Source organism: Mobula birostris, chromosome 14 (assembly GCF_030028105.1).
Source record: "Mobula birostris isolate sMobBir1 chromosome 14, sMobBir1.hap1, whole genome shotgun sequence".
NCBI lineage: Eukaryota > Metazoa > Chordata > Chondrichthyes > Myliobatiformes > Myliobatidae > Mobula > Mobula birostris.
Genome location: NC_092383.1, coordinates 30,372,029 through 30,399,632, shown reverse-complemented (window position 1 = coordinate 30,399,632; position 27,604 = coordinate 30,372,029). Strand labels below are relative to the sequence as shown.

General features: G+C 42.9%; 1 protein-coding gene across 7 annotated transcripts in view; it reads left to right on the top strand.

Annotated features, from left to right (window-relative positions):
* sema4ba (sema domain, immunoglobulin domain (Ig), transmembrane domain (TM) and short cytoplasmic domain, (semaphorin) 4Ba) overlaps positions 1 to 27,604 on the top strand; it is a 455,853-nt gene that overhangs the window by 254,413 nt on the left and 173,836 nt on the right. The window contains exon 1 of one of the 7 annotated variants that reach the window (XM_072278300.1): positions 19,864 to 19,885. The exons of the other annotated variants lie outside the window; for them this stretch is intronic. The gene's annotated coding sequence lies outside the window, so the exon portion shown is untranslated. Of the gene's footprint in view, positions 1 to 19,863; positions 19,886 to 27,604 lie in introns of those variants that run through there. 7 annotated transcript variants of the gene reach the window in all.

Below are 27,604 nucleotides of genomic sequence, written 5' to 3'. Positions count from 1 at the left end.
TTCCAGTGCGTCTTTTCTATTAACAGTGGAGCATATTGACACTGTTAGTTTATTTTGTTATTTTAGAAAGCACAGTTTATTCTTTCTGTGAGATGTGATAGCAGGACATGGGAATGGATTCCAGTTCTGGCTGCTGTCCAGTACAATAATGTTGGTTTCTGATGGGCCCTAAAAGCAGCAAGTTTAAATCCTTGCCATACACAAGTCATTCTTTATTATTTCTGAGGATTGTGGCAATTCCATTTTTGTCTGCGAGTTGAAATTTTCCCTTGTGAAAAGCCTTCTGGCGCAGAAAGTGTCCTAAAATTGGCACAAAGTGGGAAGCAGAATGACCTTTCCCCCATTGTCAATATTTCACCACTGGAAAATGTTCTTTAACCTTGTACAGGGCTGTGTTTAAATTCCAAGTTGCTGATATTGATAACTAATCATTTGCAGCAGCCAAATAAGGCATGAGACCTTCTCAGTCTATCTGCAGTCTTGATGGAAAGCAAAGTACTGTTTAAGAAAACAAATGGGTTTGTGCTGCTGGCAATAGTCTATTTAAAGGATTTCGTGAGACATAGCCACCCTGGAAGTTAAATTTCCTGACCCAAAACTTGCTCTGAAAACCAATACAGGTCACTTTAATAGCTAGTACTTGCATCCTCAACTCACATGGACTGTAATATTAGAAGTAAATCTTTTAAAATTTTAAAACTCTGATAATATGGCCCCTTTTGGTCTCTGGTAGTGCTGGGCTGGCAGAACTTCTGGACTATTGGATGTTTCTCCATTTACTATATATACTTATGTTAATTTTTCTTTTCTTTACATTTTACACAGTACTATAATAAATTTTCCAGTGGACCTGCTGAGTATAAAATGAGCAGGAAATATATAAACACTTTGGCCTCTAGCTCCGGCTGTAAACCCATCCAAAATCCTAACCCTGGTGTTCCAGGTCCCAATGCTGGCTTCGTCCACACACCCACCCTGCAGTCTGGACCCTTGGTTCCAGCCACACACTTCACTTCTGTGGACTCCTGGTTCACATTCTGAACTGATGAGTGAGAGGCAGAGAGAGAGAGAGAGAGAGACACACACACACTCTTCCTCTTATTCGGCTCTCCATCGATTTTCGATGATGACTGAGGCCTGGGCAAGGTTGAATGGAAGACCGGCCGATCACTAGACCGACGCCTTAACCACTTAGTCATGTGCCCCACACACACACACACACACACACACACACTCTCTCTCTCTCTCTCTCTCTCTCTCTCTCTCTCTCTCTCACACACACACACACACACTCTCTCACACACTTACAGTCACACACACACTCTTATACACTGACACACACACTCATACTCATCACACACACACACTCACACATATACACACTTTCACACACACATACACACTTTCTCTCACATACACACACACACACACACACACACACAGCACCATGGAGGGAAATAAAGTCCTGTCAAGGGACTCAGCTCAAAATATCGCCCGTTTATTCCCCTGCATAGAGGCTGCCTGACCTCTAGCATTTTGTATGTGTTGCTCTGGATCTCCAGCATCTGCAGAATCCCTTGTGTTTATAATGAGTGAGCCAGGTGCTGGAGCATCAGAGTCTCTAAATAATCGGATCCTGGATTATTGGAGTTTTACTTACTGGAGTATTGTGCAGGCAGTGATCCATTTCACAGGCTTAAGAACCCCTGACTTATGGATACCCTTACACTAATGAACTCCCATAGTATTATTAAATTCAAAAGTGTGACATATGTACATACATTTGCTCTTGCAAACAGCAAAATTACTTTCCTCCTTTCCACTTTAGATATTTGTTTTTTCTTGTTAATCTTATGTGTTTTTGATGCAACTCTTGATGCTGAGGAGATTTCGTTATGATAGCCATTGATTGCTGTGTATATTCCAACAAATGGACAAAATCATTTATGGACATCTAAAATGTTCATTATCTGGGTACAGGCTGTACTTTTATTGATGGCTATTGCACTGTTAAAAGTTGCAAATGTTAGGAAATTTAATCCTTTGCAAGGACGTAATGTTGAGCCTTTATAAAACACTGGGGAGGCCTCACCTGGAGTATTGTGAGCAGTTTTGGGCCCCTTATCTAAGAAAGGATGTGCTGACATTAGAGGGAGTTCAAAGGATATTCACAAAAATGATTCTGGCATTGAAAGGCATGTCATGTGAGGAGCGTTTGATGGCTCTGGGCCTGTACTCACTGGAACTCAGAAGTGGGGTGGAGGGGGGCTCTCATTAAAACCTATCAAATGTTGAAAATTTTCGATAGAGTGGATGTGGAGAGGATATTTCCTATAGCGGGGGATTCTAAGACCAGAGGACACGGCCTTAGAATAGGACAACCATTTAGAACGGAGATGAGGAGGAATTTCTTTAGCGGGAGAGTGGTGAATCTGTGGAATTTGTTGCCACAGGCAGCTGTAGAAGCTAAGTCATTGGGTATAGTTAAGGCAGAGGTTGAATGATTCTTCATTAGTCAGGGCATGAAGCAATACAGGGAGAAGACAGAAGATTGGGGCTGAGGGGGAAATGGATCAACCATGATGAAATGGTGGAGGAGACATGATGGGCCAAATGGCCGGTCTGCTCCTATATCTTATGGTCTTATTTTCTAGCTTTATAATGCAAATCACCTATACGATATGAATGTTGGTTTATTTCCATTTCAGCATCAATATAATCTCTGTGTTGCCCTTAAGGCATTTATTTGACTTTGTTGGGTCTACGTTTTAAATTATTTGTTTGTAACTATTTTCTAGTTAAAGTTAAAGGTTGATAATTAAGTTACAGTATAACAAAGGTAAATTCATTGTCTATGGTATATCGCGGCATGTGATGACATCACCTCCGGTTTTGCCGCGTCTTATGTGTAACCTCCGGTTCGGAGAAGGTGTAAAGGTGGGTGCCATGCGTGCAGCATGATCGTGAAGAACTCCGTTTCTACCCACAAAGAAACATTATAGAAGCAACGCCGTAAGTTCATAAGAATGTATTTGAAGTAAAAATATTAACACGGTTTCTGTTAAGGAAGCAGCGGTTCGGGTGGCGTGCGGGGCCGGCTTTTCAATTTCAAACGCGGGGTTGGCTCGAGCCTGATGGCAGTTTGAGGCGACCCCCCCCCCCCCTCACCTGCTACTCGGGGCGACTGGAGACACTCGCTAAAAGAAGAGAGCGCGTGGTCTCCAGAATGAAACAGACGCTGTATATGTTCGTATTTTTTTATCAACAGTTTTCACCATATGATGTTAATGTGGAAGAGTGAACAGTAAATGGTTAACCTTACTACGACTCTGTCTTCATCGGCTCTGGTTTAACTTGGTGTTTAGTCAGAGTTTCAACACACTGCACGAGAACACTACAATCTCTCAGGCCAATATCTCCAGGATTGAGATTATTTATGATTACTCCTTGGAAGTAAGGAAGAGCTTGCTTTTCTACAGCACCTTTCAAGGCCTAGGATGTCCCAAAACACTTCACAGCCAATTAATTCCTCTTCAAATTGGTCCCATTACAGGTTCTCATAAATATTAATGCTATGATTAATACTGAGTCATTTACTGCTTTAATGATTTTAGTTGAGAACCAAGTATCAGCCAGGAATATCAAAGATAATTACCCTGCAGTGATATAATAGTGGGTTTCTTTACAGTATTGTCTCCATTGACTATTTGGAAATTCGAACCAAAAAGTATCAGCCCATAACAGGTGAAAAAGCTGTTTTGGGTTGTATAAGAACTAGGGTATCGTACAGTTGAGAGTTATTCTGAAATTCTCAGGATTAAAGCTTCATTGCTTCCACTCTGGTACCAAGGTGATTGATGAGACCAGTTTATGAACAGCGGATGCACAGATGGGAAAGGAGGTGTCTGACAGGGCAGGTGGGTGGTTACTTTGCGAGGTAGTGTGCTCCATCCCCCATTTATGCAAGACATCTGTGGATGCCAAATTTATGGACTTCAGACAATCAATGCCATCCCAGATCCTCCTCTACATTAAGCCAGTCACCATAGACTTGGAGAACATCATAGTCATAGGATAATAAGGCACTGAAACAGACCCTTTTGCCCAACTGACCACAGCACTGTCCCTGATAGTCCCAGTTGCCCACATTTGGCCTATAAACCTCCCTTCTTATACCTATCCAAATGCCTTTTTAATGTTGCAATTGCACCCAACTCAACCACATTCTCTAGGCAGCTTATCCCAGGTACTCACTACCCTCTGTGCAAGTAAGTTACTTCTGAGGTCTTTTTTAATTCTCACTTCACTTGTCTGTGCCCTCTAATTTGGACTCATCAACTCTGGGGGAAAAAAATACTATGATTATCTACCTTACCCATATCCTTCATGGTTTTATAGATTTCTATGAGGTCATTCCCTCATTCTCATATGCCCCAAGGAATAAAGATCCAGTGTGGCCAATCTTTCCTTATAACTCTCGCCTTCTAATTGAGGTAGCATCTTTGTCAATATTCTTAATACATTTCTCTTTTGTTTAGTTACCGCTTGTTAGGCCACCGGTGTTTAAGGCAGCAATGAAGGTCCTCCATTTCTGGCAGTATCCGTGGCTTCCTTCATCATGTCAGTAGCTTCTTCTAGGTTTTCACTACTGTCACTCATGCAAGTCCCAGGTGGAGGTTCAGGAATACCATCACACACAGATGTAGAAGGAGTCTTCATTGCTGTTTCCATCACAACTTTGTTTTACCAATCATGGTTGTTAATCTCTGAGCTGAATCCCTGAACCTGGAGGACCAGTGGACCACTCTTAGTCTGACCTCTACCGTTTGACCAGCTGGTTATAGGTGACCCTACCAAGAGCCAGAGCATAAAGCCCTGACTTCTTCCAACATAGCTCTCCGGGTCATTGAGGCATGCAAGCCTGCAAACCCAATGACAAGGCTGTGGTTCTCTTCGAGGAATACATTTCTCTGCGTGTCTGGTAATCTTTTCCCTTAACAGAGCTTGGAATAAGAGTGTCTGAGGTCTCTGCTCTTGAGCAAGTAAGTGCTGTGGTCTGCCCAACAAAGCCAATTTAATGAATTTAGAGTCTCTGTACTGGAGATGTTGACTTGTGAGAGGTCATTGATTTTGGTTCATTTACCCTTCCAGTGGATTTGGTTGATTTTGTGGAGACAGTATAGTCTCATTTTTTATTATTTTCACTTTATAGGTCCATGCTGGCTTTGCTTTATTTTGGATGAACATTAATGAATTCTTGCAAAATCCATGTTAGGCCTTTTCCTACAACGATTGTTAATCCAGTAATCTTGTGTGAAATAAATGCTTTTATGGAAGTTCTATATAATGTTGCATGAGAGATTATCAGTTAGGTGTCACAGGATGAAAATACAATTTGAAGATGGACTCTACATGATGATTCCAATGCTGCCCTGGTTAGTCTCGTATTTTCAAGCAGCATAAACATGAGCTCATTTAAATGGTTGTTGTCTATTTTCTATCCTGGATGATCACTCGTTCATTTATCACCCTGTGCTCCTGTACTTAGTTCCTGACAGTGCCTTGTTTTTAAAATCCTTGCTTTCAAGTTCCTTCATGGCCTAGACCCTCCTTATTCTGGTAACTCCCTGCAGTCCAACAAGTAAACAAAATCACTGTCCTCCTCCCATTTTGGCCTGTTCTGTGTTTTCTGTGTTTTCTACTATGACATCCAAACAATTATTTTGAGCCAATTTTCTAACTAACAGAACTACCGAAGTGCAAATTGTTGATTCAAACAGGGTCACATCCTGTATTACCACAAAAAAAGTCAGATTAACGGCTGCATTTAGGTATCTGCTAAGTTTTCTCAGTCTCATTACACTCTGGGCTGAGGCATCACTTAACTTTTCCACCCTTTCCTGCTCCAGACATCAGTTCCATCTGTTCATGGAGCACTGTTTAAATTATAGAGGCATGAATTCCTCCAGACAATTTGCACAGAAAAAATGTATATTCCACAATGTGCTGATCTGATCTTTCTGGGAAAGTTATAAATAGGGGATTAACTTTCCCCCTTACTTTTGCGTGTGACCACTGACAGTAAAGGCTGGTTTTGATTTTGTCAGAATGGCTCAACTTGCAGTAACTTGCGTCTGTGATTTATGTCGACACTTGACAAAGGGAACAAACTGCTTACTAAAATATATATTGCAAAATATGTAGGATCTGGTGGCTTGTTCCTTAATGAAATAACGTTTACTTCGGTAAAATGGTGGTCCTGTATAGATATTTTTTGCGAGCAATCAGAGGCAGCACGGGGGCTTAGTGGCTAGCATAATGCTTTTCGGTGCCTGGGTTCATTTCCCGCCACTGCCTGTAAGGGTTTGAATGTTCTCCCCGTGACCACATGGGTTTCCTCCGGGTGCTCTGGTTTCCTCCCACAGTCCAAAGACATACTGGTTGGTAGGTTAATTGGTCACTGTAAATTGTCCTATGATTAGGCTAGGGTTAAAATCGGTAGCTTGAAGGACCAAAGGGGCCTATTCTGTGCTGTATGTCCATAAGCAGATGTTTGTATACGTACATACTGAGTTCTCATAGCTTGTCGGCAGTAGGATGCGTTACAATAACAGTACTCAGACCACAATAAACACCAGACTCTTGACAGTCTTTCATCTCACAACCCATGGGGTTGTCCTCTACCGTTCTGGTTTGATGCAATAAAAGCACAAGGTGATCTTTCCAAATGAACATTATGAATAACAGTATTCTGCTTATTTGCTGTGATTTGCTGTAAATGCTCCATCTGATTAATTTTATTTACCTACAGATTTGATTATTTGTTTTAAAATGAATTAATCAATTAACAAATGCCAGCAGGTCAGGGGGTTAATTTAGACATATCCAAAAGGTTATTTGATAAATGGTATTTAGCATTTCAGTATTTTGCCACAAGTTCCATGCTCCCATCATAATTTATCTAATGACATGCCATTAGCAATCAGTTTGTTGTTGACAGGGGCATTACTGCAGCAGTTAGGAGTAGCCTGATTAGTAATGTTTGCATAATTAGCAAACTTAATTAACATACTTGGGAATTGAGATCAAAATGTAGATACTTCAGTCACTCAGCAGTTTCTCTTCAGCAAAACTGGGGAGTTCCAGATAGTATCAGAGAACTGTGTTTAGCAAGCAGAAGGAACGACAGGTGCTGAAGTCTGGAACAACGCATTAAAAATTGGAAGAACTCAGCAGGTCAGGCAGCATCTGTGGAAAGAAATGGGCAGCTTTCATTTGGGGTCGAGATCCTTCATAATATTGTCATTAGATTCAGTTTCCCTTGAAACAGTATGGATGCCGATAACCTTTTGGTTCATTCCTTCACAAGCAGTCTCTTCTCAACTTGTGTGGGCAGACAAAAGGTAGAGCCAGTGTTCCACAGCTCCACAGCTCCAGTGACCAGGCTCAAAGCTGGGCTGTGGTGCTGTTCGTGCAGTTTGCACGTTCCACGTATGACTGTTTGGGATCTCCTGAGTGGTGCAAATTTCGTCTCACATCCACATCCAGAAGAGGTGAGTTGGTGGGTTCTTTGGTCACTGTAAATCACCCCTGGTGGAGAGAGGTGGTATGACACACCAGAGTTGATGAGCATGTGAGGGAAATGGGTTGTCAGAATCAGAATCAGAATCAGGTTTATTATCACCGGCATGTGTCATGACATTTGTTAACTTAGCAGCAGCTCAATGAAGAAGAAGATGGAAAAAAAAGATAATAATAATAATAAATGAATGAACAAGTAAATCAATTACAGTATACGTAATTGACCTAATCAGTTCCCCTCTACCACCACTCTGCTCCGTCTAGCGGAATTAGTCCTTACTCTTAATAATTTCTCCTTTGGCTCCTCCCACTTCCTCCAAACTAAAGGTGTAGCTATGGGCACCCATATAGGTCCTAGCTATGCCTGCCTTTTTGTTGGCTTTGTGGAACAATCTATGTTCCATACCCATTCTGGTATCTGTCCCCCACTTTTCCTTCGCTACATCAACGACTGCATTGGCGCTGCTTCCTGCACGCATGCTGAGCTCGTTGGCTTTATTAACTTTGCCTCCAACTTTCACCCTGCCCTCAAGTTTACCTGGTCCATTTCTGACACCTCCCTCCCCTTTCTAGATCTTTCTGTCTCTATCTCTGGAGACAGCTTATCTGCTGATGTCTACTATAAGCCTACTGACTCTCACAGCTATCTGGACTATTCCTCTTCTCACCCTGTCTCTTGCAAAAATACCATCCCCTTCTCGCGATTCCTCCGTCTCCACCGCATCTGCTCTCAGGATGAGGCTTTTCATTCCAGGACGAGGGAGATGTCCTCCTTTTTCAAAGAAAGGGGCTTCCCTTCCTTCACCATCAACTTTGCTCTCAAACGCATCTCCCCCATTTCACGCACATCTGCTCTCACTCCATCCTCCCGCCACCCCACTAGGAATAGGGTTCCCCTTGTTCTCACCTACCACCCCACCAGCCTCCGGGTCCAACATATTATTCTCCGTAACTTCCACCACCTCCAACGGGATCCCACCACCAAGCACGTCTTTCCCTCCCCCCCCTCCCCCCGGCTTTCCTCAAGGATTGCTCCCTATGCAACTCCCTTGTCCATTCGTGTCCCCCCCATCCCTCCCCACTGATCTCCTTCCTGGCACTTATCCGTGTAAGCGGAACAAGTGCTACACATGCCCTTACACTTCCTCCCTTACCACCATTCAGGGCCCCAGACAGTCCTTCCAGGTGAGGCAACACTTCACCTGTGAGTCGGTTGGGGTGATATACTGCGTCCGGTGCTCCCGATGTGGCCTTTTATATGTTAGCGAGACCCGACGCAGACTGGGAGATCGTTTTGCTGAGCACCTACGCTCTGTCCGCTAGAGAAAGCAGGATCTCTCAGTGGCCACACATTTTAATTCCACACCCCATTCCCATCCTGACATGTCTATCCATGGCCTCCTCTACTGTAAAGATGAAGCCACACTCAGGTTGGAGGAACAACACCTTATATTCCGTCTGGGTAGCCTCCAACCTGATGGCATGAACATTGACTTCTCTAACTTCCGCTAATGCCCCACCTCCCCCTCGTTACCCATCCGTTATTTATTTATATACACACATTCTTTCTCTCTCTCTCTCCTTTTTCTCCCTCTGTCCCTCTGACTATACCCCTTGCCCATCCTCTGGGCTTTTCCCCCCTCTCCCTTTTCCTTCTTCCTGGGCCTCCTGTCCCATGATCCTCTCATACCCCTTTTGCCAATCAACTGTCCAGCTCTTGGCTCTATCCCTCCCCCTCCTGTCTTCTCCTATCATTTTGGATCTCCCCCTCCCCCTCCAACTTTAAAATCCCTTAATCACTCTTCCTTCAGTTAGTCCTGATGAAGGGTCTCGGCCTGAAACATCGACTGTACCTCTTCCTAGAGATGCTGCCTGGCCTGCTGCGTTCACTAGCAACTTTGATGTGTGTTACAGTATACGTATATTGAACAGATCAAAAATCGAGCAAAAATAGAAAAATATATATTAAAAAAGTGAGGTATTGTTCATGGGTTCAATGTCCATTTAGAAATCGGATTGCAGAGGGGAAGAAGCTGTTCCTGAATCACTGAGTGTGTGCCTTCAGACTTCTGTATCTCCTACCTGATGGTAACAGTGAGAAAAGGGCATGCCCTGGGTGCTGGAGGTCCTTAATAATGGACGCGGCCTTTCTGAGACACCGATCCTTGAAGATATCCTGGGAACTTTGTAGGCTAGTGCCCAAGATGGGGTAGACTAAACTTACGACCTTCTGCAGCTTCTTTTGGTCCTTTGCAGTAGCACCCCCCCCACCCCCCCAATACCAGACAGTGATGCAGCCTGTCAGAATGCTCTCCACGGTACATCTACTGAAGTTTTTGAGTATTTTTGTTGACATGCCAACTCTCTTCAAACTCCTAATGAAAGTATAGTCGATGCAGTTATAATGAAAGTATAACTGCATCAATATGTTGGGACCAGGTTAGGTCCTCAGAGATCTTGACAACCAGGAACTTGAAACTGCTCACTTTCTCCACTTCTGATCCCTCTATGAGGATTGGTATGTGTTCCTTCGTCTTACTTTTCCTGAAGTCCACAATCAGCTCCTTCGTCTTACTGACGTTGAGTGCCAGGTTATTGCTGTGACACCAATCCACTAGTTGTAGGGAAATGCATGGAGAAAATCATTTGATGTGATTGGTCATGATGAGCCAAGTAGCTTCCTTCCATGTAATCAGAGAATATGAATATATTTTTGAAAAATGTATTTGTGTGATACACAATGATGAATCCCTAGAGAAACAAGCAAGATGATTTAAGGTGAAGTTACTTAAGAAAAACTGTTCATAGTGGCTCAGAGGTTAATACTGAGAGGACAGAAATTTACAAGATTTACAGTATTTTAGGTTGTGAGTAATTATGCTCTGAAAGGATTATGGATAGATGTTCAAAAACAGCTCTCAAACTGGAATGGAATAGGGGAAGAAAATAAGGGTTAGGAAAGGAAGTGGGAGAGGACTAACTGAATTGCTTTTAGATTGATTTGTAGTTACATTGGGGAGAGCAGTGTCCAGTGGGCTGCATCATTCTGTGAGTTGAATCACTTTGTCAACGAGTATGAGGAAAGGTTGTGCTGTAGGTCTCTTAAGCTCAAAGCCCGGGGGTGGGGGGCCTAGTTACTGTGTATAGAAATGCTCTCCTTCAATATGTTGTGAACCTCCCAAGACAAGTGCATGCTATTGACCTGTTTTACAATCATCAACGTATAAGATAATGGGATGAGGAGCGAGCCGTCCATCCCCTCAAGCCTACCCCACCATTAATATCATCATGGCTATTCTCTCCCGGTCTGTATCTCCTGTTCAACGTCAGTTCCCCATGACTTTCAATCCTTGATATTTCAAAACCCTATGTGCTTTATCTCTAGATACTCCCAAGGACCTTACCTTCACAACCCCTGGGACAGAGAGTTCCAGTGATTCACCACCTTCGTCAAGAAAATATTAAAATACACTTCAGTTTTAAATGACCATTCCATAACCCTGTAGCTGTGTTCACTTAATTCTCCCACTAGTGGAAACATGTTGGCAGTGAAAATTTTTGTCATGTCCCAGTTTCAATGTTTTCCTCAGACTTTTACCTCGTCCATCTATCCTCCCCCGGCTTCTTACTTCATCTCCCCTCCCTCACCTATCCGCCTTCCCCTCACCTGATTTCACCCATCACCTACCAGCTTGTACTCCTTATTCTCCCCTCACCTTCTTATTCTGGCTCCTAGTGCCGATGAAGGCTCTCGGCCTGAATCATCAACTGTTTATTTCCCTCCGTCAATGCTACCTGACTTGCTGAGTTCCTCCAGCATTTATTGTTGTTTGATAAGATCATTCCTTATTCTTCCAAATTCAGAATGATCTGCTAACATGCACTATTCCCGAGTTTCTATAATTTGCTTATTTGAATTTACCATAATTAAACATCCACGTCTCAGCTTCTGCCCAAGACTCCTGAAGGCGCAAGAACAACATTTCATCACCAAATTACTTTCTGAAACAATGCACCTCTGAAAAAATGCCAGGTGTAATCTAGTTATTAACTCCATATTGGAAAGGAAATTTAATGACTTCCTCAATTGCCACTACATTTCATAATCTTAGTCCAATGTTTTTTATCAGTCTCACTCACTCCTCCAACCAGACAACCGCATTAAACCATGGAAATTTTCAAAAATGTTTAAAGAGCTTCACGTCTGCTTGAGATATCAAATCAGTCTGTTCCTCGTTCATTAGACAAAGCACAATTGTTGTCAATAATAAAGTATCACTGTATCTTGTATACATTCTCAATCTCTCTCTCTTTCCCTCCCTCCCTATCTCTCTTCCTCCCTATTTCTCTCCCTCCCAATCTCTCCCTCTCTCTACCCCTTCCTCCCTGTCTATATCTCTCTCTCCCCATCCCCTCTCACCCATCCCCCTCTTATCCCCTTCCCCTCTCACTTCCTCCCCTCCCCTCCCCTCTCCCTCCCCCTGTTTCCCCCTCTTCCTCCCTTCTCTCTCTCACTCTCTCTCTCTCAATCCCTCTCTCTCACTCTCTCTCTCTCTCTCTCTCTCACTATCCCTATCCCCCGCATATCTCTGTCTCTGTCTAAATGTAAGAAGTATAAATCATAACAATGACAACCTAATCTCTCCTCTCTCTAGGAGCAACATTCTTTACACAACTTGATTTGCTTAACCCACCTGGCATTTGATCACTATTCTGATTGTCCTTATTGAAGGAACCAAATCAAGTCCTGCAGCAACCATAACCTTACCAAGAGAAATAAACTAGGAGGATTGAACTAAAATAGAAACAAGAAGTTACTGGAAACATTCAGCCCGTCAAGCAGCATTTGTGAAAAGAAAAAAAAGTCTATATTTTACACTTTTCATTTTCAGATCAATGGACCTCTTAAAATAAACCTGCACAAGCTTGAAAATATTTAAAAAATGCTGAGTTAACATTTTATGTCGAAGACCCTCTGTCAAAGCTGGGAAAGGGGGAAAAGATGTCCAAAGATACTAGTAGTAGTGCGATCACTTGAGTCGGGTATGACGTCCTCCCAAGGGGGTTAGTCTCTTCTTGGAGAGTGCCTTTGCATGACTTTGTTCAACTTGGGGAGCTGATGCGTGGGCAGCCACCAGCTACCACACAGTCCTAGACAGATCAGGGTCAGAATTCATTGGCATGCAAGACAACTGGGGACCCTTCAGTGCTGCAGCCACCCTCCACTGTCACTGCCGTTGTGATGTATCATCCTTTACCACCGATGAGGTCTTGGTTGGATCGCTCTATATCTGGAACATCCCCCTTGACCTTAACCTTTCCAGGAGCTAAGCTCCAGACGGCATCAATCTCAGGATCTCGGTAACTCACAGGCCTAACCACGTTCAACAAGGTGACGATCCTCGGGAGAATGTTGTGCTCTTACTGGATAAGCCTTGAATGTGGATACTACGACTGCATCATCTACAGTTCTCAGGTTTTCTCAATTTGCTTGTTTGAACTTACCACAATTAAACACCCTCATCTCCGTTTCTGCTCAACAATCCCTCTAAGGAGAGGGAACGATATTTCATAGCTAATGTGCTTAATGAAGTAGAGTATCACTGAGAAACATATGCAATGTGTTCAAAGGTTCATTTATTATCAAAGTATACAACTTGAAATTCTTCTTATACAACGTGTAAACTAGTTGCTATCTTTGTTATAGAAAGGAAATTGAATCACCTCTTCATTTGCTGCTAGATCTTAGTCTAATGTTTTATCAGTCTCCTGAAGAAAAAATAGAGGGAACTGGGGAGAAAGCTGAAAAGCAGGATCTCCAGGGGTGTAATCTCTGGATTGCTGCCTGTGCCACGTGCCAGTGAAAGTAAGAGTACTATGATATCGCCGAGGAATTGGTGCAGGCTACAGGGTGACAGATTTCTGATTCATCGGGATTTCTTCCGGGGAAGATATGACCTGTACAAAAAGGAGGGGTTATGCCTGGACTTGAGGGAGACCAATATCCTTGTGAATATATTTACCAGAGCTGTTGGGGAGGGTTTAAACTAGTTTAGTGGGGGGTGGGAACCAGCATGATATGTTGGAGGATGGGGCAGTTGGTGTACAGGTAGGTGCAGCAGGTAGAGTGTCTGTGAGGAAGGATAGGCAGTTGATGGAGCAAATTTTCAGTCAGTTCAAGTGTGTCTATTTGAATGCAAGAAATAGCAGAAACAAGGGTGATGAACTTAGAGCTGTACTGGGTCAGTACATGGGACTATGAAGCTGTGGCCATTACAGATACTTGGCGGTTACAAGGGCAGGATTGGCTGCTGATTGTTCTGGGTTTGAATGTTTCAAAAGGGACAGAGAGGGAGGCAAAAGAGTTGGGGCAGTTGCATTGCTAATCAGGGACTGTATCAAACTGCCGAAAGGGAGGACATCGTGGAGAGATTGTCTAATCGGTCAGTGTGGGTGGATTCACAAATAGGAAGGGAACAATCACTATTGGGAGTATTCTGTAGACCTTCTAATAGGAACAGAGACACAGAGGAACTGATCAGGAGGCCTATTTTGGAAAAGTGCAAAAATTAATGGGATTGTTTTCAGGGGGGACTTTAATTTCCCTGATAATGGTTGGCACCTCCTTAGTGCAAAAGGATTGGATAGGGCAGCTTGTGTTAGGTGTGCCCAGGATGGAATCCTGACTCAGTATTTAGACAGGATGATTAGGGGAGGGTCCATATTGGATATAGTGCTAGGCAATGCAACAGGTCAGGTCTCAGTGGGAGAGCATTTTCTGAGACAGTGACCACAACTCCCTGATCTTTACTGTAACCTTAGAGGGGAACTGGAGCAGGGTATGGGGAAGTAGTTAACCGGAGGAGGGAGAATTATGAGGCAGGAACTGGGGAGCAGAAGTACTCAGGGAAAATGCACAAAAGTGAAATGAGGCACGGTAGCACAGTGGTTAGCACAGAGCTTTACAGGAGACCCCAGGTTCAATTCCCACTACTGTCTGTAAAAAGTTTGTATGTTTTACCCATAACTGTGTGGGTTTCCTCCGGGTGCCCTGCTTTCCTCCCACCATCCAAAGGCGTATTGGTTGGCAGGTTAATTGGCCATTGTAAATTGTTCCTTGATTAGGGTAGGATTAAATTATGGGGGGGGTTCTGGGTGGCAAGGCTTGAAGGGCCTAATCTGCACTGTATATCAGTAAAATAAAATAAAGTAAAAGGATGTGGAGGTTATTTAGGGTGCACTTGTATGGGTTTCTGGATCGGTTTGTCCCTTTGAAGCGGGGAAAGAATAGTAGGGTAAAGGAACCATGATTGGAAAAAGATGCAGAACATCTAGTCAAGAGGAAGAAAGAAGCCTACTTAATGTTTTGGAAGCAAGGTAAAATAGGGCTTTAGAGACTTACACGGTAGCCAAGAAGGAGCTGAAGAATGGACTTAGGAGAACTAGAAGGTGGGAGAAGGCCTTGGCGAGAAGGATTGAGGAAATCTCTGAAGTATTCTATGCATACATGTATGAAGAACAGGATGATGACAGTAGGACAATCAGGGTATCGTAGAGGGAACATTAGCCTGGAATTGTAGGAGGTAGTAGGGGTTCTTAATAGTTTGCTTCACTATTCACCAGTGAGAGACCTTGAAGTTTGCGAGGACAGCATAAAAAAGGCTGATGTGCTTGAACATGTTAATGTTAAGAAAAAGGGTATGCCACAACTTCTGAAAAGCAATAGGATAGAAATATAAGACTGGACATGCCCCAGGTTGCTAAGGGAAAAGAGGGAAGAGATTTGTTGCGCCTTTTGCGATGATCTTTATGTCCTCACTGGCCCTGGAGTAGTACTAGATTGTTGAAGGTTGGCAAATGTTATTTCTTTGTTCAAGAAAGGGAGTAGGGATAACCCTAGGAATTATAGACCTGTGAGTCTTGTTCAATGGTAGACAATTTATTGAAGAAGATTCTTAGAGACAAGATTTGTGAGTATTTGGAGAGGCATGGTTTGATTATGTCAACATGACTGGTGAGAGGCAGGTGCCTCAGGAGCCTGATTGAATTCTTTGAGGATATGGCAAAGCACATTGATGAAGGTAGAGTAGTGGATGTAGTGTAAATGGATTTTAGTAAGGCAATAAGATTCTTTTGATAAGATTCTCCATAGTAGGCTCATTCAGAAAGTCAAGAGGCATGAGATCCTGGGAAAAATGGTTGTGTGGATACAAAATTGGCGTGTCCACAGAAGGCAGAGGTTGTAGTAGATGGAGCATATTTTGCCTGGAGGTTGATGACCAGAGGTGTTCTACAGAGATTTGTTCCAGGACCCCACTCTTCGTGATGTTTATAAACAACTTGGGTGAGGAAGTGGAAGTAAGTTATCTGATAACATGAAGGTTGGTGGAGCTGTGGATAGTGTGGAGGATTGCTGTAGGTTGCAGTGGGATATTAACAGGTTGCAGAGCTGGGCTTAGAAGTGGCAGAAGTTCAGCCTATAAAATTGTGAAGTGATTAATTTTGGAAGGTTGAATTTGAAGGTAGGATATAGAGTTAATACCAGGATTCTTGGCAGTGTGAAGGAACAGAGAGATCTTGGTGTCCAAGTCCATAGATCGCTTAAAGTTGCTGAGCAAGTTGATAGGGTTGTTAAGAAGTCATATGTAAGTTAGCCTTTATTAATTGGGGATTGAGGTCAAGAGCCACAAGGTGCAGCTCTATAAAACCCTGGTTAGATCACACTTGGAACATTCTGTTCAGTTCTCGTCACCTCGTTACTGGAAGGTCGTGGAAGCATCAGGGGGTGCAGAGAATATGTATCCAGATGCTGCCTGGACTAGAGGGCATGTCTTATGAAGAAAGATTGAGCAAGCTGGGACTTTTCTCTTTGGAGCAAAGGAGGACGGGAGGTGACAAAAGAGGTCTACAATATTATGAGAGGCATAGATTGAGCGGATAACCATAGGCTTTTTCCCAGGTTGAAAATGGCTAATACAAGAAGGCACAATCTTAGGGTGATTGAAGGAAACTATAGGGGATGTCAGAGGTGATATTTTTTACACAGAGCGTACTGGATGTGTAGAATGCCCTGCCTGTGGCAGATACATTAGAGGCATTTAAAAAACTCTTAGATAGGCACATAGATAATAGAAAAATGGAAGGCTACATAGGAGGGAAGGGTTAGATTGATCTTAGAGCAGGTCAAAAGGTCGAAGCAACATTGTGTGTCGAAGCACCTGTACTGTGCTGTAATGTTCTGTATGTTCTAGGTCCTTAGTGACCCTTGGGTATCCCACACTGCTGTACAGAGTCAAGTCTTTTTGAAGAATAGACACCTGGTTTGTGTATAGCAATGTCCTAAAAACATAAATGTGATAAAATATAGATAATCTTGTTTTAGATTATGTTTTCAGCAATAAGTATTGATTATATTTAGCTGAAGTTTCTCAAAGGTTCAAAGGTACAATTTACTGTCAGAGAAATGTATACAATATACATCCTGAAATGCTTTTTCTTCACAACCATCCACGAAAACAGAGGAGTGCCCAGTTAAATGTTAGAACCTCAAAGTTCCCCCCACCGTTCCCCTCCCTCCCATGCGTAAGCAACAATCCCCCCTCCCCCCCCACCGGCAAATAAAAGCATCTGCACCCACCACCGAGCACTCAAGCATGAATCAAGCAATAGCACAGACTTGCAGTTACCCCAGTGGCTTTGCGTTTCGCCGGGTGTATGACATACCACAGAGTCAGTCAGTCTCTCTCTCTCTCTCTCTCTCTCTCTCTCTCTCTCTCCCCCCTCTCTCTCTCTCTCTCTCTCTCTCTCTCTCTCTCTCCCCTCACCTCTCTCCCCTCTCCCCCCTCTCCCCTCTCCCCCCTCTCCCCTCACCCTCTCTCCCTCTCTCCCCCTAATAAGGGAGAAGGAGGTTCTCTGTTTTCCTAGCAAGCAGGGAGGCAAAGCAAACAACTCGCTGGTTTATGATGCTAAAAGTCCTTTATGTCGCTTTTTTCGAGCTCTGTGCCTGAAGATCTCATTAATCTTGGGTCTCCGGCTACATAGCCGTAGACATTTGGACTCCCCCGATGACACACGGATCTCCTGCTATGACAGCGAACCCTCAATCTGCCCGTCTCCAGAGCCCCGAGATCCTCGGCTTCCAAATCGGAGCCAGGCTCTTAGGCTAAGCCCTTGGCATGCCGAACAGCAGCCAGTTATGAAACCCTGAGAGCGGGTCCCATTCCCGCAAAGAACTGAACACAGCTCAATGGTGATATTCTGAAAAAGTACAAGGAAGTAATCCATGATGTCTTGGTGAATTTCCTCATCAAAATGATTTTAAATAAAGATGATCAGATGATTTATCACATTGAGGCCTTTTGGAGTTCACCTTCTGTAGGTTACCTGTCACATTTCTTTTATTACAAGAGCGGTTACAGTTCAAATATCCTTAATTGACTGTCAAACACTTGGAAGATACTGTGCTTGTGAAAGAGTTCAGAACTGCAAGTTTTTATTTCAATCCTAGCTCTGGTTATCCTTAAAAAAAAAACAAATTAAGGAAATGTAAAGGAAAACAAAAAAAAAAGCAGATGGTGAAAATCTGAAATAAAATTAACAGCCAATAAGTTCAAAGTAAATTTATAATCAAAGTACAGGTATGTCATCATATACAACCCTGAGATTTGTTTTCATGCAGGCATAGTCAGTAAGTTTAAGAAACACAATAGAATCAATGAAAGACCACACCCAAAAGGGCTGACAAACAGCTAGTGTGCAAACTCTGCAAATACAAAAGAAATAATAATAAATAAATTTGCAATAAATATCAAGAAAATGAGATGAGGAGTCCTTGACATTGAGTCTATAGCTGTGAGAGCAGTTCAGTGATGGGGAGAGTGAAGTTATCCCCACTGGTTCAAGAGCCGGATGGTTGAGGGGTAATAACTGTTCCTGAACCTGACGCTGTGGGTCCTGAGGCTCTTTCTGACGGCAGCAGTGAGACAAGGGCACACCTGGGTGGCGGGGTCTCTGCTTTGACACACAATGCTGCTTTCCTGTGACAGCACTCCTTGTAGATGTGCTCTATGGTGGGGAGGGCTTTACCCACGATGGACTTGGCTGTATCCACTACTTTTTGTGGGATTTTCCATTCAAGGGCATTGTTGTTTCCATACCAGGCTGTGATGCAACCTATCAATATAGGCCTTCATAACAAGGGGAATTGAGTATAGGAGCAAAGAGGTCCTTCTGCAGTTGTACAGGGGCCTGGTGAGACCACACCTGGAATATTGTGTACAGTTTTGGTCTCCAAATTTGAGGAAGGACATTCTAGCTATTGAGGGAGTGCAGCATAGGGTCACAAGGTTAATTCCTGGGATGGCGGGACTGTCATATGTTGAAAGATTGGAGCAACTGGGGTTGTATACACTGGAATTTAGAAGGATGAGAGGGGATCTGATTGAAACATATAAGATTATTAAGGGATTGGACACGATAGAGGCAGGAAACATGTTCCCGATGTTGGGGGAGTCCAGAACCAGAGGCCACAGTTTAAGAATAAGTGGTAGACAATTTAGAACGGAGTTGAGGAAAAACTTTTTCATACAGAGGGTTGTGGTTCTGTGGAATGCTCTGCCTCAGAAGGCAGTGGAGGCCAATTCTCTGGATTCTTTCAAAAAAGAGTTAGATAGAGCTCTTAAAGATAGCAGAGTGAAGGGATATGGGGAGAAGGCAGGAAAAGGGTACTGATTGTAGATGATCAGCCATGATCACAGTGAGTGGTGGTGCTGGCTCGAAGGGCTGAATGGCCTACTCCCACACCTATTGTCTATTGTCTAATATACTCTGCAACTCACAGCTATAGAAGTTTGTCAAAGTTTTAGATATCACACTGAATCTTTGCAAGCTTCTAAGGCAGTATGCTTTCTTCATAATTGCACTTATCTGCTAAGCCCAGGATAGGTCCTCGGAAATGATAACACTGAGGAATTTAAAGTTGCTGACCTTCTCTGTTTCTGATCCCCTGATGAGGACTGGCTCATGGACCTCCGGCTTCCTCCTCCTGAGGTCAATAATCAGCTCCTCGGTCTTGCTGACATTGAGTGAGAGGTGGTTGTTGTGGCACCACTCAGGCTGATTTTTAATCTCCCTCCTATATGCTGATTTGTCACCACCTTAGACTTGGCCAACGACAGTGGCGTGCTGTGAACAAATTTAAATATGGAATTGGAGTACTGGAAGCACTCAGCAGGTCAGGCATCATTTGTATTGAGGAAGTCATCAGAGAAGAACAGAAGATTTTCCGTCAGAATGGAGAAAATGGGTAAGCAACCATGTTTGAAATTTGAAGGGACAGAATGTGGAGGCACATATGACAGAGAATGATATCCAGGCAGAAGGAATTAGTTTAGTTTGGCTTGTTGTTGTTCAGTCGTTAAGTCAAGTCCGTGACCTCATGGACCATAGGGTCCATAGGGTTTGTATGGCAAGATATGGAAGTAGATTGCCAGGACTTTCTTCCACGCAGATACTGCTCCAGATTGGGACCCAGCTGGGTTTGAACTCATGACCATCTGCCTTGAAGTCCAGTGCTGATGCCACTACACCACCGGCTAGCACCATTAGCTTAATAGTGTGGGAGAGTAATTTGGGTTGAAAGGCATGTTCCTGTGCTGACTGTTCTACGGTCTAAGGCCTGTTATATTATGCTTACTAATCCCAGCAATTTTTTTGTTTTAATTAAACAATTGAAAAGAATGTGCAGTGTTGAAATGAATGATGCTCCAATATTTAAATTGACTCTGAAATAGAAATATTAGGCATCAGGTGAGTTACATCTAAATTTAATTATGCATTGCTGTTCGAGTTTATAGGCAGTAATATAGGGATGAAATAAGTTTGTCACCACTTACTTTGATAGAATAAAACCAATAAAACTATGTGAGAGGGAAGGGTTACATTGACCTGAGAGCAGGTTAAAAGGTTGACAGGACGTAGTGCACAGAAAGGCCTGTACTGTACTGTAGCGTTCTATATTCAATGTTCCTAAGACAAGCACAAAAACAACGATAACTGCTTTTTGATCAGCAAAGCTAGAACAACTCGAATCCTTATTGGATTACAAAACCTCACTTCATCTTTACTGTTTTGTGCAATCATGTTATTTTCCAAGGACTTTTTGAGGCCTTGTTAAAGGTTAACCAGAAACAAGTTTATGAAAAAAGTTATATGGGCGGAGTAAAGGAAATGTAAACAACTCTGACTGCAAGGCAGCTCCTCTGTTGGAAAGGTTTCATCATAACTGGCAGACTCACAAAGGTTAAATCAGAGTACAACTTGTTTGTGAATGTTGATCCTTTAATTGCCTTAAGCCATTTTTGTGAACTTCTTGAAAAGATTCTGTGAAACAACACAGGCTGCAGTATTAGATTGCTTTCCCAACACAGCGTCCTGTTTAAACTCGCAGTAATTCCCTATATTTGTAAGTGCTTTTAATCAAGTCTATGCATGTTCCCTGCTCTTGAACTGATAGGTATCAACTCGGCTAGTTTTGACAAATCTTGTGGTTCAAGGTTTTGACAGTTGGGGATACATTCACCTGTTAGAAGGTGACAACAAATCTAGAATGAAGTTACTTAAGAGAGGAAAATTCAGAGGACCAGGTCCTTCATAAGGTCAGAGGCTTGATCCTTAATGCCTTTTATAGTGTGGTTTATTCTAAATGGATTATTCCAGAGCTAAAAGATTACAAAATCCAGCTTTTGCAGTGTTTCAGATTTATAGAGTCATGCAGCTCTGAAATAAACCTCCTGCCCACCACACCCAGTAAACCATTATCTACATAATGACCATAAGATATAGGAGCAGAAGTAGGCCATTCAGCCCATCAAGTCTGCTCCACCGTTCAATCATGGGCTAATCCAATTCTTCCAGTCATCGCCACTCCACTGCCTTCTCCATACCCTTTGATGCCCTGGCTAATCAAGAACCTATCTATCTCTATCTTAAATGCATCCAGTGACTTGACCTCCATGGCCGCTCATGGCAACAAATTCCACAGATTTACCACCCTCTGGCTAAAGTAATTTCTCCACATCTCTGTTCTAAATGGATGTCCTTCAATCCTGAAGTTGTGCCCTCTTGTCCTAGATTCCCCTACCATGGGAAATAACTTTGCCATATCTAATCTGTTCAGGCCTTTTAACATTTGGAATGTTTCTATGAGATCCCCCCCTCATTCTCCTGAACTCCAGGGAATACAGCCCAAGAACTGCCAGATGTTCCTCATACGGTAACCCTTTCATTTCTGGAATCATTCTCATGAATCTTCTCTGAACCCTTTTCAATGTCACTATATATGTTCTAAAATAAGGAACCCAAAACTGCACACAATACTCCACGTGTGGTCCCACGAGTGCCTTATAGAGCCTCAACATTACATCCCTGCTGTTATATTCTATACCTCTAGAAATGAGTGCCAACATTGCATTCGCTTTCTTCACCACCGACTCAACCTGGAGGTTAACATTTAGGGTATCTTGCACAAGGACTCCCAAGTCCCTTTGCATCTCTGCATTTTGAATTCTGTCCCCATCTAAATAATAGTCTGCCCATTTATTTCTTCCACCAAAGTGCATGACCATTCACTTTCCAGCATTGTATTTAATTTACCACTTCTTTGCCCATTGCCCTAAACTACCTAAGTCTTTCTGCAGGTTGTCTGTTTCCTCAACACTACCCGCTCCTCCACCTATCTTTGTATTATTGGCAAATTTAGCACCAAATCCATTAATCCCCTAGTCCAAGTATCGTAAAAAAAACATCGGTCTCAACACCAACCCTTGTGGAACTCCACTAGTAACCAGCAGCCAGCCAGAATAGGATCCCTTTATTCTCACTCTCTGTTTTCTGTTGATCAGCCAATGCTCCACCCATGCTAGTAACTCCCCTGTAATTCCGTGGGCTCTTATCTTGCTAAGCAGCCTCGTGTGGGGCCTTGTCAAAAGCCTTCTGAAAATCCAAGTACACCACCTCTATTGCATCTTCTTTGTCTACCCTGCTTGCAATTTCCTCAAAAAATTGCAGTAGGTTAGTCCGGCAGGATTTTCCTTTCAGGAAACCATGCTGACTTTGGCCTATCTTGTCATGTGGCTCCAGGAACTCCATAATCTCATCCCTATCAATCAATTCCAACAACTTCCCAACCACTGATGTCAGGCTAACCAGTCTATAGTTTCCTTTCTGCTGCCTCGTGCCCTTCTTAAATAACAGAGTAACATTTGCAATTTTCCAGTTATCCAGTACAATGCCAGAATCTATTGATTCTTGAAAGATCATTGTTAATGCCTTCGCAATATCTCCAGCTGCTTCCTTCAGAACCCAAGGGTGCATTCCATCAGGTCCAGGAGATTTATCTACCCTCAGACCATTAAGCTTCTTGAGCACCTTCTCAGTCATAATTTTCACTGAACATACTTCACTTCCCTGACACTCTTGAATGTCCGGTATACTGCAGATGTCTTCCACTGTGAAGACTGATGCAAAATATGCATTCAGTTCCTCTGCCATCTCTGCACCTCTCAATAAAATATCTCCAGCATCATTTTCTATTGGTCTTATATCTACCTTCAACTCTCTTTTACCCTTAATATACTTAAAAAAGCTTCTATTATCTTCTTTGATATTGGTCACCAGCTTCCTTTCATAATTCATCTTTTTCTTCCTAATGACCTTCTTAGTTTCCTTTTGCAAGTTTTTAAAAGCTTCCCAATCTTCTATCTTCCCACTAGCTTTGGCTTCCTTTGTATGCCTTCTCTTTTGCTTTTACTTTGGCTCTGACTTTTCTTGTCAGCCATGGTAGTGTCCTTCTTCCATTTGAAAATTTCTTCTTATTTGGAATATATCTGTCTTGTACTTCCCTTATTTTTCACAGAAACTCCAGCCATTGCTGCTCTGCTGTCCTTTCTGCTAGTGTCTCTTTCCAGACAACCTTGGCCAGTTCCCCTCTCATGCCATTGTAACTTCCTTTATGCCACTGAGATACTGACACATTGGAATTTAGTTTCTCCTTCTCAAATTTCAAAGTGAACTCGATCATATTGTGATCACTGTTCCCTAAGGGTTCCTTAACCTTAAGCTCTCTTCTCACCTCCGGATCATTGCACAACACCCAATCCAGCACAGCCAATCCCCTAGTGGTCTCAACAACAAGCTATTCTAAAAAACCATCCCTAGACGTTCTACAAATTCTCTCTCTTGAGGTCCAGTACTGATCCAGTTTTCCCAATCAACTTTCATGTTAAAATCCCCAACGATTGTCATGACATTGCCCTTCTGACACACCTTTTCTATCTCCTGCTGTAATTTGTAATCTACATCCCGGCTGCTGTTTAAAGGCCTGAATACAACTGCCATTAGGGTCCTTTTACCCTTGCCATTTCTTAACTCAACCTATAGAGACTCTACACCTTCCGATCCTATGTCATCCCTTTCTAGTGATTTAATATTATTTCTTATACACAGGGCCACACCACCCCTTATGCTGCATGCATTCAAATATAACACTTACAGTCCAGTCTTTGTTGCTTTCTGTTTTAACTGCACAATGCCTCTATGGCCCTGTAACTCATCCCACTGGCTGTGATTATGCCTCATTTCCTGCCTGTCCTGTCTATCATCTCTGTTGCATGTTACCTTTGATTTTTTTCTGTTTTCCCCTTCCTCAGCCCTACCACTCCGGTTCCCACCCTCCTGCCAAATTAGTTTAAACCCTCTCTGACAACTCTATTAAACCTGCCTGCTAAGATATTGGACCCCTTTGGGTTCAGGTGTAACCCGTCCTTTTCGTATAGGTTGTACCTTCCCCAGAAGAGTGCCCAATGACCCAGGAACACATAGTCTCTCAGCCACACATTAATATGCCTGATCATGCTATTTTTGCGCTTGTTAGCACGTGGCACAGACAGCAATCTTGAGATTACTACCCTAGAGGTCCCTCTTTTCAGCTTCCTACCCAACTCCCTGAATTCTCTCTTCAGGACCTCCTCCTTTTTTCTACCTATGCCATTGGTACCAAGACTTCTTGCTGTTCACCCTCTCGCTTCAGAATATTCTGCACCCGATCCGAGACATTCCGTACCCTGGCACCTGGGAGGCAACACACCATGCGGGTATCTCTATCAGGCTGACAGAACCTCCTGTCTGTTCCCCTCACTGTGGAACCCCCTATGACTACCGCATTCCTCATCTTCCTCTTTCCCTTCTGCACGACGGAACCAAGCTCAGTGCCAGAGACCCGATTACCATGGTCATCCTCTGTCAGGTCACCTCCCTCAACAGCATCCAAACAAGATAATGATTACTGAGGGAGATGGCCACAGGGGTGCTCTTTACTATCTGAACTCTTCCCATCCCTTTCCTTGACAATCACCCACTTATCTAACTCCTGCAGCCTCAGGGTGACTAACTCCCTGTAGCTCCTATCTATCTCCTGCTCACTTTCCCTAATAAGCTGTAGCTCAACAAGCCGCAGCTCCAGATCCCTAACACGCTCTCTCAGGAGCTGCACCTCGGTTCACCTGGCATAGATCTGGCCATCTGGGGAGACTGAAATATTCCCAGGATTCCCACATCTGACACCCAGAGCAAAGTACTAACCCTCCAAACATGCTCTCTATTCCTCCAAAAAAAACTCTCTGTTGATCCTCTTTTCCAACAGTAGGTCTGCAGTCTTCTTTGCATTGGGGATTTGGATGATTACTTCGGAACTTCTTAAATGTAATGCCAGCCGGTAGTGTAGTGGCATCTGCACCAAACTTCGAGGCGAGTGGTCCCGGGTTCGAATCCGGCCGGCTCCTTGCACGTTTTCCGTCCGTACTGTGTTGACCGTTGCGCTAGCAACTCAGCCTTATAAAAAAAAAACAGACAAATGCTAAAGAAACGGCAAGGTTGCAGCCCGATGCGCCACAAGGCGCGGAGCGGAACAACAAATGTCGTAAGAATATCTTGTTTCCCATGACAGTGCATTCTAGATTGTAAACACTCCTGTCAGGGAATAAAGCTCTTCCTTGGATTCCCTCTAAACCTGTTGATGTTATGGTTTGTTGCTCCAGAAATTAATCGAAAGAGAAGCACAGGAGACCGAGAAATCATGTCTACTTCCTTTTACTTTAGTGAGGTGCACACATATGATGTGGTGACGTTATGACTTATGCCATTCATGTACTTTTACATATAACTCTTAATGAATTATGTAAACAAAGAATACTTTATTAATATATATATATATATATATATACAATATATTACTCAAATATTACAGTAATATTAAATACACAACAGTTGCTCCTTACCCTAAACTTATGTCCTCTCATTTTTGACACCTCTGCTATGGGGAAAAGTTCTGTACAATCTACCAAACACTTCTCACAAGTTTGAGTCTCGTCATCTTAGGAACGTAATCACAATGTATATAAACCATAACATGTTTCCAAAAAATTAGTATTTTTAATATAATTTGTAACTATATTACAGTGCTAGAACTATTTCATTTATTCAGTGGACAATGATCATTTTGTTCAATCAATCAGATTGTGTTCACACCGTCAATTATTCACAGCAACTGGGTTCTTGAGCTGGAAGTCCAAAATCCTGTGTAATTCTGTATAGTAATTTAGCTTACCTTGTTGAAGATACAAAGCAAACCCCATTTCAGTTACTCAGTACTATATGTGACAGGTGAAGAATTTGTAGAAAGGGATTTCAAAATTGATAACATGCAGTGCTTGTACATAAAATATGCGGGTGAAGAAGTAATGTTCATTTTCTTATTTCCAAATTTCGGTTGTTGCTCTGTATATGGCATTCTGAAACCAGTCCATATGACGGTCAGAGAGCATACGTACACAATCTGAAATTACTTTATGGACATCAGTTTGATGTTGGGTCGAAATAGATCTGCTGGAGTCCAGTGCTATATATATCTTTCAAAGATTGTGTCTACATATACAAGCAGAGACCAGGTTAATGTACCTCATTCTGTGACTAGGACTTTTAGAACATTTTGAAATAACTGAAAAACTTAGAACGAAAAGTTAATTTCTGCAGTGAAAAACTTTATTGCACAAACTTTAAACCAGTTCAGAAAATAGCTTATTTTTGAGAGTTAAGTGGTTAACAGATGAGCTAAAAATACAAACATACACACCTTAAGGAGACTTTAATGCTTTAAATCAAAAGAAAGCTGGAAATAATTGGTGATGAATATGGAAACATTCAAATGTCTCCTCATCAGCCAAAACATTAACTTCCAAGAATTCTCACATTCCAACCTCTGATCTATAATAGGATTCAGATTATAAACGCAAACGCAAGGAGATCTGCAGATGCTGGCAGTTCAAGCAACACACACTAAATGCTGGTGAACGCAACAGGCCAGGCAGCATCAATAGGAAGAGGTACAGTCGACGTTTTAGGCCGAGACCCTCGTCAGGACTAACTGAAAGAAGAGATTTGAAAGTGGGAGAGGGAGGGGGAGATCTGAACTGATAGGAGAAGACAGGAGGGGGAGGAATGGAACTAAGAGCTGGAAAGTTGATTGGCAAAAGGGATACGAGGCTGGAGAAGGGAGAGGATCATGGGACAGAAGGCCCAGGAAAAAAGAAAAAGGGAGGGGAGCATCAGAGGAAGATATAGTGAGGGAGACAGAGGGAGAATAAAGAGAGAGAAAGAAAGGGAAAAAAAATAAAAATAAATAAATAAGAAATGGGGTAAGAAAGGGGGGGAGGGGCATTAATGGAAGTTAGGGAAGTCAATGCTCATGCCATCAGGCTGGAGGCTACCCAGGCAGAATATAAGGTGTTGATCCTCCAACCTGAATGTGGCTTCATCTTGACAGTAGAGGAGGCCATGGATGGACATATCAGAGTGGGAATGGGACGTGGAATTGAAATGTGTGGCCACTGGGAGATCCTGCTTTCTCTGGCGGACAGAACATAGGTGTTCAGTGAAACGGTCTGCAAGTCTGCATCGGGTCTCGCTCCCC